At 36.1% G+C, this 19777-nt stretch overlaps 1 protein-coding gene across 3 annotated transcripts in view; it reads left to right on the top strand.

Moving 5' to 3' along the window:
- PRKG1 (protein kinase cGMP-dependent 1) overlaps positions 1-19777 on the top strand; it is a 1327126-nt gene that overhangs the window by 1215487 nt on the left and 91862 nt on the right. The gene's annotated exons all lie outside the window — the stretch shown is intronic.

Here is a 19777-nt window from a genome sequence, read left to right as displayed (position 1 = left end):
ATACTATTCACAAATTTTCCTCAATGTAGTTTGCTTTTGTCCTCCTGAACATCAGCCTTGAAGTTGAACACCAGAAGTGCCTTGTAAGGCTTGCTCAGGAAGTTACATTGGCCACTTGTAACATTAAGCTTCGTGTGGTCATTGGCCCTGCTTATCCTCTGCACAGCTGGTGCTAATCATTCTGGTTTTCTGTAATAAGCTAAGGTGCTCCTTTATACTAAGTTTAGACTTTAGTTTCTGTTATTAGTACTAATCTCACTGAGGTGGCAAAGGAGGCCTTTTAAATTGCCTTCTCAGTTTAAAAATTATAAAATTTCATTTTATAAAAGTATTAAATGCTCTTTTATAAAAATTTTATAAAGTCTTTGTTGGGCTTTATTCCTGAGGGAATATTTTTGCTGTGCAAGAAAATTCATGTTTATAATTTATGTGATTCTTTTTCTCAAAAAATATATATTCAATGAACAGTACCATGATTCACTTTATATATATATAATATATACACATATCACATTATATCTAATTTTCATATATCTAATGTGTATAAAAATGTATACTCTTATAAATGATGCAATTTAAGTAGTTTTATAATTATAACTGTACTTTAAAATACTATATACATATGCATATAAAGATACATATGTAAAAAAATATGTAAAGCCAATGGAAATAAATTTGAAAATGATCTAAAATCTATTTGAATAATTATTCTTAGCGTAACTAGAAAAAGTACAGGTTTTTTAGGCTAATGTGTTCTTGTTTCTTTAATCTATTTCTGTTTCCCTATGAAACTTTAGGGAGATTCACTAGTGAAACTTTTTGTGTAATTCCTATTTACTCCACCCAAAGTAGAGTCACAGGATTCACCCTAGTTAGTGAGGGGAAGTGATTATGAATTAGCCTTATCTTTTTTTTTTTTTTTGCCAGGGCTGGGTTTGAACCCGCCACCTCCAACATATGGGGCCGGTGCCCTACCCCTTTGAGCCACAGGTGCCGCAGCCTTATCTTTCTTAGTGTCCTACTGACTTTATAAAGATGACCGTGTACAATCTCGTGATTTCTGCCTATTCATAATGGATTTGCACATGCTTCAAGTAAGGAAATTAATACACCGAAATCCAGTTCAGACAATTGGAAGGTAGATACGGTAATGATCTTTAACACTGGAAAAGAATCAATGCATCTGAAAAAGCTGAACCTAAACGAAGGCTGGAAGCCTTGGGTTTTGCTCCTGGCTTTGTGATTACCAGACAAGTGGTTTTGGTCGTGACTCTGAACACCTGTTTCTCAGTCTCAGTTTTCACACTTTTAAAATGTGTTTTGGGGATTTAATCGATGGTAATAAGTAAAAGATATTTTGTAAATTATGAAAGGCTTTAAAAATGGAAGCCTTTGTTAACAGAAGAAATGGAAGCTATTGTTAATAGAAGAAATAGACTGAAAGATATTTTAGTGCTTTTGATATGTAATTGGACTTACAGATAATTATTCGATATTTATATGTAAAACTAATTTTACTTGGGCATGAAGTCTTTAATCTTATATAAGTAATACACTCTTACTTAATGAAAGTAAGCTTGCCTAGAAGATGTCAATAAATATTTTTTTTATAAAAACAATACAATTTTAATTAATAGGAACAAAAAAGGCAATAGAATAACTATCTTTATTAAGGTCATTCCAAATATTATTATTTGATCCGTAGATTTCATAATTATAACTTAAGCATTATATTCATAATTCTTTCTCACTTTTATTGAGGTATAATTATCAAATAAAAATATATACATTTAAGGTATAGAACACGATTGCTATCTGTATAATTGTGAAATGATTACCACAGTCAAGCTAATTAACCCATTCTTCACTTTATCAGGCGTCCTCAAACTTTTTAAACAGGGGGCCAATTCACTGTCCCTCAGACCATTGGAGGGCCGGACTATAGTTTAAAAAATAAAAAACTATAAACAAATTCCTATGCACACTGCATATATCTTATTTTGAAGTAAAAAAACAAAACGGGAACAAATACAATCCCACTGCCTCATGTGCCCTGCGGGTCGCAGTTTGAGGACACTGCATATTCTGGGGGGGGTGTGTGTGTAGTGAGAACACTTATGTGTCTCAGCAAATTTCAACCGGGACAGATTTGTTTGAATTTTCTCTTCAATTCCCACTAAACCCAAATTAGTGCATAGTTTAGTCCACATTCCTTAATATTGATTATTATTTAGAAAAATGTAAAAGTTTAATGAAAACTATGTCGGAAACCTTTGATCTCAATTCTAGAGAGAGTGATGATATGACCTTTATTCTCCCAAATAGCCAAATAAATAAATCCTGGAGAAGTTATTGTTAAGCTTTTTACACTGTTAGCATAAGCTTGCTAATAAATAATTAATAATTAAAGATTTCTGAAGTTGAAGATATCATTTAATTATGCATCCTGTCACTCAGAGAAGGCAAAGGTGAATTATTCCCTCGGGAAACCTTTGTAGTTGAACTAACAAGTTTAAACCTCTATTTGCATTAGCATTGCTGTCTCTCTCTATTGAATTCCTTCCCCATAAGTACATTGAAACTTCACTTTGTATTTAAGAGATTTAAAAAGTTTGCCAACATTGCAGGAACTAAGAACAGACTCTAATTAATCTAAACTCCCTTGTTAATTCTGTTAATGCCTCTAAATTTCTATGTAGATCACAAAATCTAGACCATTTAGAATGGAAAGCTCTACCTTACGAGTTTCATTTTTTTTCTGGTTTCCTTTGATTTTGCAAAATCCACAGAAGATAACATTATTATTTCCTAAAATCCAACTGAAATTGTTGTAATATTTTATCCATATAAAATCATCCTTGGTGGGCGGCGCCTGTGGCTCAAAGGGGTAGGGTGCCGGCCCCATATGCCAGAAGTGGCCGGTTCAAACCCACCCCTGGTCAAAAACTGCAAAAAAAAAAAAAAAAAAAAATCCTTGGTAATGTCTATTGAATATGCTTATTTGGTTAAGAAGAAGAAAAAAGTAGGACTGGCTATAAAGATTTATAAAGGTGAGATATTTAAAGTACAAATGTGAGAGGCTCCTTAGCTGTTAGCATAGTCAGGTTCAATGGCATAATGATTTCAAAAAATGTACAGATGATCCCTTTCTGAAAAACAATGGCAAACATTTGGCTCAGTTAGCTGGTCTATGAAGACTGGCTTGAGAGAAATACTCCAGTAAAATGGTACTCACAGCTCCTCCTCTGCAGGCTATATTCCCTCAGCCTGTCTCGTAAGATATATGTTCTACAAAGATAATTATTCTTGGCAGAAATTTTGCCTTTATGTTTAAGCTTCTCTTGATTGCTGTTAATTACTCACTGAGGGCTTCTCTCTTTAAAATATGAAGCTATAATCACAAAGACATTAGAAGAGACAGCATCAGATCAAAGTTAAGGATCATTAAACCTTATCTAAAGCAGAAAGTATCATGTGTGATGAAAGGTACATATCATTTCCCTTTGAACATACATATTCATTTAATAAACTTTTAGAAATGTACTTATAATGAGTCTGGCATTGTTCTTTATAAGAAAACAGAATTTCTAATACTACAGATTATCTTACAGTTTAGTGGGGAGATTGATATCAGATAATAATACAATGATTATTTTCACTATTTAGTTCTAAGAACTATGATCATTATTAGAGATTACATTGTTTGAGTATAGAGTCAAATCTCCATATTACACCTTGCCTTGTAACAATTATAACCATCCAGAAATAAGAAAAGGAAATGTTTTATTTCATGTTAAGTATTTCTGATATGTAGAAATACATATAGACTATATTATAAATGAAATAATTTCAGGTTATGCTCTCATTGATGTCATCATTACTGAATACTCTTTTCAATAGTTACAGATAAAAAAAAAAACCTCCAAATAAAAAACCTACATCACAAAAATTTCTAACATGAAAGTTGTTCTCTTAAGGTGATTTACATTGCCACAGCTATATACCCTGAGAGGATCAAACAGATGAAGAAAAATTAATTAAACAGTGATTTTTGTTGTAATGATATCTGTTTTTACTAAAATGTGCTTTTTCTTTTGCTGGGAATAATATGGCATTATAGAGAAAGAAAAAACATTTAAATCAAACATAGCTGATATCTTTGGACTTTAAAGTCTATTTAGAGTACACTTAAATTTTTTTATCTTGGTTTTTCCTATTTATTGCCATCATATTATAAACATTTATAATTTCATTTTATTCACTTCGTAAACATTATTTTAATGGTGTCTGTTTATGCAATGAATGAAAACCCAGTATTCTAGACTAATTCAAGTTGTAGTAATGTTGCTTCATTTATTTTGCTTTGGAGGATAAGATCTTGATCACTTCTTTAAAAAGATAGCACCAAACGACAAAAAACATCTTCCAATTTGGCCTACTCAGTAGATTTTTCCAAACTGTTTTATGTTATGACACTCATGGAAAAGAGTACAATGTATTTTATCGTTTGGTTCAGCTTCCCTCCTGACACTGGAGGGATCTATACCTACACTCTTCAATTGAGACGTTCTAACAGCTATATGAATATACATTTGCACATGCATTTAGTTATAATCTAAGTTAATGACACCCAATAATGTTCTCCACAAGGAACTCTTTCTCATGTCAAAATCTGTGTAAAGCCTCCAAATAAGAAGAGTCATATCTGTTTTAATCTACAATATTCTGTGGTATACATCATAAATTTAAACACCCCCTGAAATGACTCTGCAACTCCTCGTAGACCAGCATCACTCACATTCATTCACTTCCTTATATGCATTCATTTATTCAACAAATGTTTTCTGCGTGCATACATAATGACGCATAAAACCATGAATGAAATAGACATGCTCCTTACTTTCATAGAGCTTATGGTCCAGTGATGGAGAGAAATAGACACTAGTCATTTGGGGAAGGCATCGTGGGGGAAGTGATTTGGCTGATGTTGGCCAGAGAATTAGTTGGTACTATCTAGGAAAGGAGATACAGAGAGTATTCTCAACAGAAGAACATAATGTGAAAAGCCCCTCAGGTAGGAAATAACATTGAATACTCGAGCAACCAAAATGCCACTATGTCCGGTGCTTAGAACATAAAGAAGAAAGAGGTCAGTACGGAGAGAATGGCAGAAACCAGATCTTCCAGGCCTTTGTAGCCATGTTGAGAAATTGGGGAAATTACTTCAGACTTCTAAACTGGCAAATAAGATGAGTTGATTTATATTATCATTGGGCATTCTTCTGTCTGTTAGTGGAGGGTGTAAAGTAAAACAGGGAGAACAATGAGAATACTTTTCAAGTTAAAGTTGATGGTAGACATGACTGGAGTGGGGGAGGTGTGAAAAGAGAAACGTATTTGAGGGATATTCAGGTGGCCAAGCCAATAGGTCTTTCTTCAGGAAATGCATACAATGGTGAAGAAAGAGTAAGGTCAGGGACAATGCAGGGATTTTTGTCCCCAAAATTAGAGGAAGGTCTTCACTAAAATAAAGAAAGATTGTGTGGTTGCCAAGTTTGGAGAGTGGGGTAATCGTAATTTTTGGATAAGTTAAATTCGAGGTACTGAGGCAGGTCTGGAGCTCAGAGAAGAGGTTAGTTTGAATTTGAGGATACTAAACATTTGATGGTAGATGGTAATTAAAGGTGTGGATGAGATAAAAAATAGAGAAGGAGAAGATCGTGGCTCTGAGGATTGATTTTTGAGGAATGTTAGCATTTGAAAATTAGAAAAGAAAAAAGGTTGGTTCTCACCCAACACCCATCGCCCCCCAAAAAAGACTGAGAAGGAGAGATGGAAAATAGAAGAAACACCAGCTGCACGTGGTGTCACAGAAGCCAGGAACAGAGTATGTGTTTGGTTCATTCAGCTGCTGTAACAAAATACCACAAACGGAGTTGTTATATTAACAATAGAAATTTATTTCTCACACTTCTAGAGTCTGGGAAGTAGAAGACTGAGGCACTGGTGAATTCAGTGTCTGCCTATTTCCTGGGTTATAGACAGATATCGTCTTGGTAGAATCTTACTTAGCAGAGGGGATAATAAGCTCTCTGTGGTCCCTTTCATAAGAGCACTAATCCCATAAATGAGGGTTTGCCAATAACCTTGCAAAGTCTCTACCTAACAACACCATCATGATGAGGATTAGGCTTCAACCTAATAAACTTTGAGGGGGTAGAATCTATAGCAGTGTGTTTCAAGGACAGAGGAGAAATCCCAGCACTCTGGGAGGCTGGGGCGGGTGGATTGAGCTCAGGAGTTCAAGACCTGCCTGAGCAAGAGCAAGACCTCATCTCTAAAAATAGCCTGGCATTCTGGTGGACGCCTGTAGTCCCAAATACTGGGGGAGCTGAGGAAAGAGAATCACTTAAGCTCAAGAGTCTGAGGTTGCTGTGAGCTATGACACCACAACACTCAACCCAGGATGACTGAGTGAGACGCTGTCTAAAAAAAAATGGAAGAGAAGGCTATGATAGCGTGTATTGTTGAGATTTTGGGTTTGTTAGTTAATAAATGCCAATTGAATTTAACAAAACATTCATTTCTTTTCTTTTTTTTTTCTTTTTTGAGACAGACTCTCATTTTCTTGCCTTCTGTAGAGTGCTGTGGCACCACAGCTCACAGCAACCTCAAATTCTTAGGCTTAAGCAATTCTCTTGCCTCAGCCTCCCAAGTATCTGGGACTACAGGCGCCTGCCACAACACCTGGCTATTTATTTAGAGATGATGTCTCGCTGTGGCTCATTTTGGTCTTGAACTCCTGAGCTCAGGCAATCCACCCACCTCAGCCTCCCAGAGTGCTAGGATTACAGGCATGAGCCACCGCACCCAGCCTATTTCTACTTTAGAATGGAAACACCCAAACATGGGCTGAAAATGAATCTGATTATCAGCAAAAAGAATCAATGAGCTTATACCACATTATAAGAAAGTTCAAATAAATATCTAGAAATATGTAAGTGGAAGACTATGACTCTTTAGTATTGAATGAGTTGTAAACATGTTAAAACCAGTAGAAAGGGAGAAAGTTTAAAACTGAGTAAGTGAGTTTCTGGTCTTTTCAGCATTCATAGACAAAAGCAAACATCTTCAAAGGTTAAAAGCCAGACCATCTCCATGAATAAGATTTACACCATTTTGTGACATGATTTCATAGTTAAGAAGGTCTTCACACTTCTCTCTTATAGTAAGTAACATTCCTTTAAGTATTGCCCTCTCTCTAAAGAAACTATAAAAATAATAAGTTATCAGCTCTGCACCCGCAGCACAGTGGTTACAGTGCCAGTCACATACACCAAGGGTGATAGGTTCGAACCCAGCCTGGGCCTGCTAAACAACAATTTCAACTGCAAGAACAAAATAGCTGGGCATTGTGGCAGGTGCCTGTAGTCCCAGCTACTTGGGAGGCTGAGGCAAGAGAATCGCTTAAGCTCAAGAGTTTGAAGTTCCTGTGAGCTATGACCCAACAGCACTCTACCAAGGGCAACATAGTAGGACTCTGTCTCAATAAATAAATTAATAAATTAAATAATAATAATAAGTTATCCTATGAGGAGTAAAAAAGACTTTCTTAACATCTTAGTATAATTTTACGTAAGCTCATTTTCCCCCACGTATGACATAAGCCTTCTGAGCACAGAGAGGAAAGGGGGGCATGGAGCAAGGATACCCCAAATTCCCAAAACCTTAATAAAAATTCACTTTGGATTCACCACTGTGTCCTGCCTTGCTCTTCTCTCTGTGCATTTCAATGTATCCATTTGTTCTCTGCCTTCTCCTCCAAAAACTTTTCTAGTATTTTCATAGATTACTAAAAGAAAAAAAATGAAAAATAAACAATAAAGATGTTACTATGGTCGCAAGCCAGAAAAAAGGCTCGTTTACCAAATAGAGCCCTTACCATCAGTGCAGGAAAAAAGAGAGATGCACAGTCATTGGAGACTTGTTGCCACTCATCAGTGAAGGGGGACAGTCACCACCTCTCCACACTGTGACTCTCTGAAAGAACTATCAAGTATATTGCCCATCTGTGGGATACTCTTTGGCTTTGCAATGGAATAGTCTATAAATATTTTGCCCTTACTGCTATAAGTAGATTTAGTAATTTTAAGCTCTCCTGTTTATAAAGATATTTGTAAAGGAACACATTAGTCCGTCTGATATTTTCGGGATTACTTTTGGTGGTGAGCCTTGGTGTTTGACACACTGTGACGGCAGTGAAAGATACCTTCTCATTACATGTCATTAGCAGAGACAACACAGTTGCTCAGTGTGCTTGTCTTGGGGAGGCTGCTCTTCACTGCTGATGTGGCTCAGGCCTTTGAAAATTCACTCATCAAATACCTCCCAAAGCACATGAGGCTAGAAAATCAGAAGCAAGGCTTACAATCAGGGGTCTCCAACCTGTAGCCCTCAGGCCATGTGCAAATTGGCAAATTGTGTGAGGAGTTTTTTTTTTTTTTTTTTTTTTTTTTTTTTTGAGACAGAGTCTCATGCCTTGGGTAGAGTGCCACAGTGTCACAGCTCACAGCAACTTCAAACTCATGGGCTTAAGCAATTCTCTTGCCTCAGCCTCTCAAGTACCTGGGACTACAGGTACCCACCACAACACCCAGCCATTTCTTCTGTTGCAGTTATCATTGTTGTAGCTGGCCCAGGCCGGGTTCAAACCCACCAGCCTTGGTGTATGTGGCCAGCTATGGGCAATACCATGAGGAATTTTTTCATTATTTGTGGTAGCAGATGGGGTTGCTCTTCTGAACAAACTGAATTTGAAATTTGGACCTTTATTATTAGTGTTTTCCTTGTAGGCATTTTAGGATAAAAATATTAATATTCCCACAATCTTATCAACAATTTGCTTAAAACAGCTCAGTCTGAATCTAAGTACTTCTCAAGGAAATGAGCCTGGAAAATTGTTTTTCCCCCTGTGGAAAGAATTTAAGAGAGCAATATCCTCTTCCAACATGAGAACTATATGTCAATTAAATGGAAAAAAAAAACAAAAAACATCAGCGAGAATGGCATTATGAAACAATCCTCCAACCAGAATTAGGACTTGCTGACCACTTGCAGGGTGAGAAGTCTGATGAAGCCCCATTCTGGACAATAAAAACTATTTTCCTTTTTAGTAAAGGGCAAAAGATAAGAGACTTAAAATTTTTCAGCAGCTGACCCTGATGTGCTACATTGGCTTTCAGCCTTTCAAGAGCTGTTTGTTTTCTCAATTCCAGTACATGTAATCAGGCGAGGAAGAAGTACAGAGCCGTTTCTAAGGCCACCAATGCTAATGGATAAATAAATACGTCAGTGTGATTTGTGACTACAGAGAGCATCAAAGCAAATTTCTCTTTCACATGCAGTGAGACCAATTCAGTTGCTATTTTAAAAAAATGGTTTTCAGGATAAAAATATTTGGCCTTGGATAGGAGCATATTTTTTTTTTTTCTTCTGTGTAAACATTTTAAAACCCTCAAAGGCCATTTGCTAATTTCTTTTCTGCAGCATTTATGTTTGAGACTCCCTAAGTAGCAAAACTTTATAAATGTGGATCCTGGTATGTCCTTGCATGCAACCTTTTCTAACAGGAAGATCAGAGGACTACATAGATAATTGAAAATTCTAGTGCTGCTGACTTGCTTGGTGAAAATAGACAAGCCATTTTATGGCTAACCCCATTTCCTTCTTCTAAAGAGGTAAGATGATTCCCTTCCACCATTTCTATATTAACTAATGCAATTGAAAATTGCTTTCAAAATACCAAGAGCTCTTTAACCTCTGAGGATAGTTTGGTCCCATATGGCAATTAATTTGTTCTCTTGGAAACCCCAACCTTCCGTAGAAATTAGTGCAAACCAAAGCATACATCTTTTCAGTATGCTTTATGTCCTAAAGCCTATTTGAGATATGATACTTTAAAAGAATCAGAAAGGCATAATACCTAGTATAAACCTTTGTGCTTAAGGTAGCTTCAGTTGGAAAATAATAATCTCCAGCTACAATGCCTTTTCTTATGTGAAGGCAGTCTGTATCACAGGAGTGAATACACCAAGTGGCATAATTCTAAAGAAGCTTTGCATATGAGTTTGAGCCATTCTAGAGAAAACTTTTTGAACCTAGTACAAGCAAAGCTAATTGTTCAGGTGGTAAGAAGAATGTTACTTGGGGGGTTTCGAGAGTGGGTCTTCTTTGCAGCACTGCCACTAACGTTTCCATGTGAAAATTAAATGAGTGCCTTAGCTGCTCCAGCACTGTCTCCGAATCTATGAAATGACGATTTTAAAATCCTTCCTGGTTTTTATCTTTGGGCTTCTAAAATGCTCTGAATGTGCACACCAACCAGGCATTCTTTTAGAAGCATAACTCCCTTTTATATAAGTAATATTTTCACCTTTGCTTATTTTCTAAATTAATAAAGGCATCTTTTTGGCTATAAACAACAACCAGACTCTTAAGGATCATGGAATACTCTGTGGGTCTGCATTTTAACAAAGGTCACTAAATTATGTTCTTTCCTCTTATAATCTAAAAGTCCTGCTCATCATCTTTAATCATCAGAGAAATGCAAATCAAAACTACTTTGAGATATCAATTAACTCCAGTAAGATTAGCCCATATCACAAAATCCCAAGACCAGAGATGTTGGCGTGGGTGTGGAGAAAAGGGAACACTTCTACACTGCTGGTGGGAATGCAAATTAATAGATTCCTTTTGGAAAGATGTTTGGAGAACACTTAGAGATCTAAAAATAGATCTGCCATTCAATCCTATAATTCCTCTACTAGGTATATACCCAGAAGACCAAAAATCACATCATAACAAAGATATTTGTACCAGAATGTTTATTGCAGCCCAATTCATAATTGCTAAGTCATGGAAAAAGCCCAAGTGCCCATCGATCCATGAATGGATTAATAAATTGTGGTATATGTACACCATGGAATATTATGCAGCCCTAAAGAAAGATGGAGACTTTACCTCTTTCATGTTTACATGGATGGAGCTGGAACATATTCTTCTTAGTAAAGTATCTCAAGAATGGAAGAAAAAGTATCCAATGTACTCAGCCCTACTATGAAACAAATTTATGGCTTTCACATGAAAGCTATAACCCAGTTATAACCTAAGAATATGGGGAAGGGGAAGAGGAAGGGGAGGGAGGGGGGGAGAATGGACGGAGGGAGGGTGATTTGTGGGATTACACCTGCGGTGCATCTTACAAGGGTACATGTGAAACTTAGTAAATGTAGAATATAGATGTCTTAACACAATAACTAAGAAAATGCCAGGAAGGCTATGTTAACCAGTGTGATGAAAATGTGTCAAACAGTCTATAAAACCAGTGTATGGTGCCCCATGATCGCACTAATGTACGCAGCTATGATTTAACAATAAAAAAAGAAAAAAATAAATAAAAGTCCTGCTGTTAAGGTGCTTACTTCACTCACAATATTTACATCAAAAATAATGCAATTTTGAAGTATATTTTGATAATTCATAGCAGTTAAATAGGTTAGCCTTTAGAAACAGCATTTTTCATTGTTATCACTGTATATGCAATTTTCTCTTTCCAATATGACATTTAGATATGACGATAAACCATGCTATCTTTCAATAAAATACCATTAGAAAATTATGGAGTACCTTTGAAATGGGAACATGATATAGTAATATTTCCCCCATGAATATATTTAGAAAGGACAGATTTTAAAACAATAAATTTAAAGGGTAGCATAAATCATTTTAATATAATGAATATAAAATACCATATTAATTTACTTGTTTAAATTGTTGTTTGAGTAAGATGACATATTGAAGTGAAACACGGCTAGTGCCCAGAGACATTTACATGTATTACACTATTCTCCGCCAATGCATAAGTTGCAAACATTAGTCAACATTTTATAAACTCTATTATTTACTTCAGGTAACCAGCCTGAAGCACATCAGATGTGTACAGATATAAAACAAAAGCCATTACACAAATATTCGAAAACTGCAGAAACATTTTAGACAAACCAAATAGGCTACTGATGGAGCATATTGAACAGTAATAACCCTAATGTCCCTGCAAAGAGAATAAGGCATCTTCTTAAAATGAAAAATTTATGACCACTCTCCATGGACGTGGAAAAGCACGACTCATCGGATCTATAAGAAATTCCTCATCAGTTTTTCTAAGTTTTTGTTGAAATGATATTGACAATTTTTTTCAGCTTGTCTATTATGCCACTGAAATTGGCTTATCAAAATGTTACAATATCGTTCAAGGAGCTGTTTTCCCAAATCGTTTCCTTGCTCACTATGCTAATGAACAGGTTATTCTTGTATAATCTGCTTTATGGGATTCATGGTTTTTCCTGTAAAGCCCCTTAACTTTAATATATTACTCAAACAATTAAATTAATGAGAGAATATATTTTTGTGTTTATAACAATTCTGAATTTGAAATGGGCTCTAAGAAATTGCCTTGAGGTTGAACACAAAGGCCTTTGAAGAGAGGACACCTTTGTAAGCAGATGGTGCCTTTAGAGTGACAGCGTAAGTACAGAGGGTATATCAGCCCCTTCCTTCAGAAATCTGTTGACACACACATTGATTAATATTAATATTCTCTTCTGCGCTGACAGGAGCGATCAGAGCAATAACTTTCTATGCCAATGAACGTAGGGGATCAGGGAGGGAGTTCAAGAAAACAGAAATATAAGAGCAGCATTTAATTACTCATCGAGGTGTGATTACCATACCTCATTTTTTAAAAACCAAAGATACCTTATAAAACTAGAGCCTTAAAAATAATTGAGTTATACAGGTTATGTTTTTCTACATTATATTTTTAACTGTTTAACACATTCATAAGCCACACTGAGAAATCATAAAAAGTAAGAATTCACTTTCTTCTAAGAAGCACACACATTCTCAGCGACTAAAAAGATAATATTCAAAAGCAGAAAGATCTTATTTTTGTTGTTCCTTGGTAGAACCCCAAAGGCAAGGCACATGATCTGCTTCATATGATTTCCTTTTTGTCTATATTGTTATTTAAATGCATCTAGAGCACTGTATAATTGACAAATAATAAATGTACATATTTATAGTGAAGTTTCTATACACATAATATATAGTGATGAGATCAGGCATATCTCTGCTATATCCACCATCCCAAACATTTATCATGTGTTCGTGTTAAGAACAGTCAATGTTTACCTTTTAGCTGTTTGAAATTACATATTCTTGTGAGATGTAGTCGTCCCACAGTGGCATAGAACACCAGAGCTTGCTGTAATTTCGTGTTTAACAAATCTCTGATCCTTGTTCCACCCTACCCTTGCTAGCCTCTAGTATCCTCAGTTCTACTTTTTACTTCTATGGCAGTGGTTCTTAACCTGTGGGTCGCGACCCCTTTGTAACAATGAAAATACATCATAGCATTAGGAAGGTTGAGAACCGCTGTATGGGATCAACTGTTTAGTTTCTCCATGTGAATGAGAACATGTGCTTTTAACTTTCGGTTCTTGGTTTACTTCTCTTAACGTTGTGTCCTCCAGTTCCGTCCATGTTGTCTGAAATGACTGGATTTCATTCTTTTTATAGGAGGTGTCTTTTTTACAGGAGATAGCTTTCCATTTTTTTGTACTCTCTTTGGTTCCTTTTGTATGGCTAAATAGTATTCCACTGGGCATCCGTACACTCATATACCACATTTTCTTTATTCACTTATCTGCTGCTGGATTTTATACCTTGGCTATTATGAATTGTTCTTCAATCAACAGGAGAGTACAGATGTCTCTTATTAGATGTTTCATTCCTTTGGATAAATGCCCAGTACTGAGATTTCTGGATCATAATGTAATTTTGTTTGTTTTGATTTTAAACTAATGTCCATTCTGTTCTTCATAGTGGCTGTGATAGTTTACATACTCACCAATAGTGCATGAATGCCCTTTTCTTCACCTCCTTTCCAGTATTTTGTTGTTTTCGTCTTTTCGATAACTTTTCTAACAGGGCTGAGATAATGTCTTATCTTGGTTTTCCCTAATGATTAATGAATGACGTTGAGCATTCTTTTCATATGCTCTATGAAATGTCTTCTTTAGAGGAATGTCTGTTCAGATCATTTGCCCATTTTTAAACTGAAATTTTTTTTTGCTATTATCCTTGTACAAGTTCTGACAATTAAGTTCACAAAGTCATCCCAGAAAAAATGCTACATATCTCATTACTGAATATCACTATGGTCACCTTCAAAGTACTCCCCTTGGCCATCTGGTGACTATAGTGATATTCAGCAATAAGGCGTGTAACACTTTTTCTCACATGAGTTTCCAAACTTAATTGTCAGACTTCATACAATAACAACTCTGATGGCCATTACAGAAGAAGAGTTCCAAAATTGCTTTGAAGAGTAGACTAGATGCTGGCCTTGGTGCATGGCTTCCTAAGGAGAGTTCCTCAGTGTGACCACAGTGATATTCAGCAGTAAGGTATGCAGCACTTTTTCTAGGATGAGTTCATGAACTTAATTGTCTGATCTCATATAGCCTAGAAATTAATCCCTGTTGGATGACTAGTCTACAGAATTTTCTATCTTTCAACTTTGTTGATTTTTTCCTTCCATGCAGATTTTTTTTTAATTTGATATAATCTCATATGTCTTATTCATAGCATCCTTTCTCAAACAAATGTTCTGAAGCATTTCTCCTATGTTTTTTCCTAGTAGTTTTATGTTTCAGGTTTAGATGTAGGTTTTTGATCGATTTTAAGTTGATCTTTGTCAAGGGTGGGAGGTGCAATTTCATTCTTCTGCATATGGATATTCAGTTTTCCCAGCACTATTTATTAAAAAAGACCGTCTGTTACTCCATGAAAGCTTTTATAAACTTTGTCAAAAATCACTTAGTTGTTATATAGGTGTATTAAATTTTGAGTTCTGTATTCTAATTGATTTGAGATGTGTCTGTTTTTATGCTACCACCAGACTTTTTAGTTACTGCATCTATGGAGTATAAGATGAAGTCAGGTAATGTGATGCCACCCATTTTATTCCCTTAGTTCACAATTGATTTGGCTATTCAGGCTCTTTTTTGATTTTATGCAAATTTTAGGATTTTTTTTCTATTTCTGTGAAGAATTCTATTGGTATTTTAATAAGAATTGCTTTAATTCTCTAGATTGCTTTGGGTAGTATGGTCATTTTAACAATATTAAATCTTCTAATCTGTGAGCAGGAGATATCTTTTCATTTTTTTGTACTCTCTTTGGTTCCTTTTATCAGTTTTTTTTTTAGACATCTTTTTCTTCCTCAATTAAAGTTATTTGGGGGTATTTTTGTAGTTATCATAAATAGGATCATCTTATTTCTTTTTCAGCTAAGTCATCATTCATATATACAAATACTACTTATTTTTGTATGCTGATTTTGTAGGCTACAGGTTTACTGAATTTATCAGTTCTAAGAGGTTTGTTTGTTTGTTTTGCAGCATCTTTAAGTTTTTCTCTATTTGAGAGTGTGTAATCTCCAAACAGGGCCAGTTTGACTTGCTCTTTTCTAATTTAGATGCCCTTTCTTTCTCTTGCCTAATTTGTCTGGCTAGGACTTCCAGTATTATGTCAAACAAGCGTGGTGAGAATGGGCATTTTTATCTTCTTCCAGCTCTTAGGTTTTCCCTATTAATTATGATTCTAGCTGTGGTGTTGTCATATATGACCTTTATTATGTTGCGGTACATACTTCTATGCTTAATTTGTTGAGTTTTTTTTCTTAAAGAGATGATGATTTTTCTCAAATGCTGTAATAGTTTTCTCCATCTAATGAGGTGATCATATGGTCTTTGTTCTTCATTCTGTTGAAGCAATGTATCTTGTTTTCTGATTTGCATAAGTTGACCTATCCTTGCATTCCTGGCATAAACCTCACTTGGTAGTGATGTAGTCTCTTTTTATTGTGTTGCTGGATGAAATTTGCTAAGATTCTGTTGAGGGTGTTCATTAGGGATATTGGCGTGAAGTTTTCTTTTTCTGTTGGTGAGTCCTTGACCAGTTTTGGTATCAGGTTATTCTTGTAGAATGAGTTGGGAAGAGTTCCTTCCACCTCACTTTTTTGGAATAGTTTGAGAAGAATTGGTATTCATTCTTCTGTAAATGTTTGGTAGAATTCACCAGTGATACCTTTCAGTCTTGAACTTTTCTTTGTTGGGAGGCTTTTCATTAGTGACTGGTTTCTTGGTTGGCCTGGGGAGTGTACCTGTAGAGGGAAACCTGCAGTGCTGCTTCTCAGACAGGTGTAAAGCTACTCTGCCAGCCTGGAGCTGTATCAGCTGCAAGGTGACTTAGGACTCTTTCCTACTTGCAGAAGCTCAAGGGCAAGGTCACCCTGGGTAGGACTACCAGACTCTTCTTCCAAGTGGAAGTGCGGATGGTAGGTTTTGGCTTCCCTGCTGCACAGCACCAGAGTCACAGCCTACCCTGGGCCCAGTCTTTATGCAGGTGATGGGGTAGCATTCAGCTTCTGGTATGGGCTTGGTGGAACATAGACCCCAGTGCTGAAGAGATCAATAATGGCTACTGGTCCTTTAAGGAGAAGGCATTCTAGAGGTGGCTCTGGTCTCAGGATAGTGCCATGTGGCAGCTGCTTGGCCCACAGGGACAGAATATATGTTGAAAAGTGTACACCTTGTACTCCTAATCCAGAACAAAGGAGCTGTGTCAATTCTCAGTAACACTCCAAACTGGGCTAGAAGGTTGCAAGGACTGTGGAATTCTCCTCCAGTAAGGACTGTGGATATCGGTGGTGGCAATGGAGGCTGGTGAGCCTCCTACTTATTTTTTCCCTGCAAAGAGAAATACCTCCTGTATTTGGGCCAATCTGAACCCCCCAATTGGCCACCCTGACCTCCTAAGCTGTCTATCACCATAGGTGCCTCTGTACCCTAGTACTCTCCCTTCAACACTCCAGTCAAATCTTGGCAGTTCATACCTTGGTTATTTCTTCTACCTACAATATTTTATTTTGTTTTGTTTTCCATTGATGTTTCTACTCAAGAAAATCAAAATGATATAGTTAGAAAGTTAATTTTCTTATATTTAACTATATGAAGCTGCCAATCTTTGATGATTTTTAGCCTACATAAAAATGGCAGTTTCAGATGGTTAGCCTATGATCATTTTTATAAGTAATTTCTGCTGCTGTGATTAGGACAGAGTACTTAAGAATTAGAACACTGTTTTCAAAATCATGATACATTATTTAATTTTCAGAGGCTGCATTTCCTTCTAGACCTGCCATTGTTTTTCATTGTCCATCATTTATTTTTAATAGTTTCATAAAAATTATACCTAAATTAATTTATTCATAAGCTTGTTTTATAATCCTCAACCTTTTGCTACCTTTTTTGTAATTTGATTTTATTATTAATTAATTTATTGCGACAGAGTCTCACTTTATTACTCTCAGTAGAGTGCTGTGGCATCACAGCTCAAAGCAACCTCAAACTCTTGGACTCAAGTGACTTTCTTGCCTCAGCCTCCCTAGTAGCTGGGACTACAGGTGCCTGCCACAACGACTGGCTATTTTTTTTGTTTGTTTGTTTCTTTTGTTTTGTTTAGCTGGCCCAGGCTGATTTCCAACCCACCAGCCCTTGTGCATGTGGCTGGCGCTCCAACCTCAAGGCTATAGGTGCTGAGCCTTTTTTGTAATTTTAGAAGTATTACACAGCTACATATATGTGTGTGTGAGTGCTTTTATATCTCAGCACTATTGAGATTTGGGGCTAGATAATTCTTTGTTGTGGTGGGCTATCTTGTGTATTGTAGAATATTTAGTATCAGCACTGACTCTTACCCATTGGATGCCAAGGATGTCTCTTACCTGCCAACCCGTGAATTGAGACCATCAAAAATGTCCAGAAATTACCAAATACATTTCAAGGGGAGAAGGAGGACGAAAATCACTTCCCCCATTTGAGAACCACTGATGTAAATAGAATACAAATAAATACAAAATTGTTCGGGAAATAACACTAAAATTACAGTAGTAGCAGGCATAGAATGTTATGAAATGTTGAAAATGAGCCTTCTCTTCCCATCGCTTCACTTCCAAGAGAAAAGTTTATGTGTAGCAAAAGTATCACAGTTAGCACTTGACAAGACTTTAAGCTCCACAAGGGAAGGGTTTGCTAAAAACGGATTAATTCAAATGCTAGAATAAAACAAAATAATTTATCCACATTCAATTAGATTTTTTTCCTTCAAAGAAGCAGAATATTAAACACTGTGTGATAATTAATTCCCTGGGAGAATCTGCCTCATCCCTATGCTCAAACTTTGTAATTGTTCTAAGATGTTAGAGCTGGTAGATTTACTGAAGGCGGGAAAACAGCCGTCTCAGTTTGTTTCCACACGTTGTTGAGAGAGAATTTTTACATTAGATGCTAAGTTGCTGTAATAGCTTCAAATGTAATTACTTTAGGTATAACACAATACATTTTCTATCTATTCATAAATGTCATGGGTTATAATAGTAAAACATGGCCTTGTAAATTAAGACAAAACCAAAACCAGATTTTACATAAAATGAACATCTGTAACAGAAGACTGGTTCTACATTGGTAACGGGACACAAGTGTTTATTGAGTACCACAGAAGAGCATGAGTGTTCTCCATAGTTCATATAGTTAAATATAAGAAAATTAACTCCCTAACTATATCATTTTGATTTTCTTGAGTAGAAACATGGAAAACAAAACAAAATAAAATATTGTAGGTAGAAGAAATAACCAAGGTATGAGGCAACCCTAGAGGGGCTTTTGAAACCTGGAAGTCAACAATGTGATTGTCCCTGCAAAGAGCAGCATTTTTACATTACAAGTTCTGTGAACATGGTTTCATTTACTTTTAAAAATAAAGGGCATGACATTCTTTAAATTCCACGTTTGTAGTAATCACTAACAAAAGACTCTGCCAACACAATGCTATATTGTCAACTTGCCACGTGGTGACATGATCGCTATCCCCTAAGGGGCTTCCTTTAGCCGAACCCTGGTCTTTGACTTCCTGCTGATTGAGGAAAGAGCCAGAAACAGCTGACTTATGTCATTCCGCAAGGGTTCCATCATGTTGTACATCCTCGGATCCAATAAGTGGACATTTGAAAGCCAGGGAAGGTTGGAATTTTTTGCACCAAAAGAGAAAGCTAGCAAAGATTGGGAAGACGTAAGATCTAGCGTTATTAAAAAGACCCAAGGAAATTAATAAAAATGCTAGACTTCTGGGATTATTATCAAACAGTAGACCTTTAAAATGCTTTTCAAACTATGGGCTGTGAACCATGAGTATGTCCTGAAGTTTATTTGATGGACTGTGACCATATATTGTATGGTTTCAGAGTGCATGGTCCGTAGTAGTATTTCTTCATAATTTTTTTCATATTCATATCTACCTGGGATGGGTATGATGAAAAAATTATTTCTTAATATAGACTGGAGTAAAATAATGTTTGGAAGCCATAAACAAAATATCAATATATGTGCCTCCCTCCTAAATCAGTGGTACTAGTCAATATACTTGCAATTTCTTTCGAAAGAAACAGATGTTTCTATTGTACACATTGAATAGTTAGATTTACCTTATAGCTGCAGGTTACTCCATGCCGTCGGCATAATACTACATAATTACCTGGAAAATATGTACAGTTGAATCCAAGGAGGAATAGACTAGGACATCAGAGGGTCAGAGTGCA

This window comes from Nycticebus coucang, chromosome 3 (genome assembly GCF_027406575.1).
Source record: "Nycticebus coucang isolate mNycCou1 chromosome 3, mNycCou1.pri, whole genome shotgun sequence".
NCBI lineage: Eukaryota > Metazoa > Chordata > Mammalia > Primates > Lorisidae > Nycticebus > Nycticebus coucang.
This window is presented reverse-complemented; position numbering and strand designations above follow the sequence as displayed.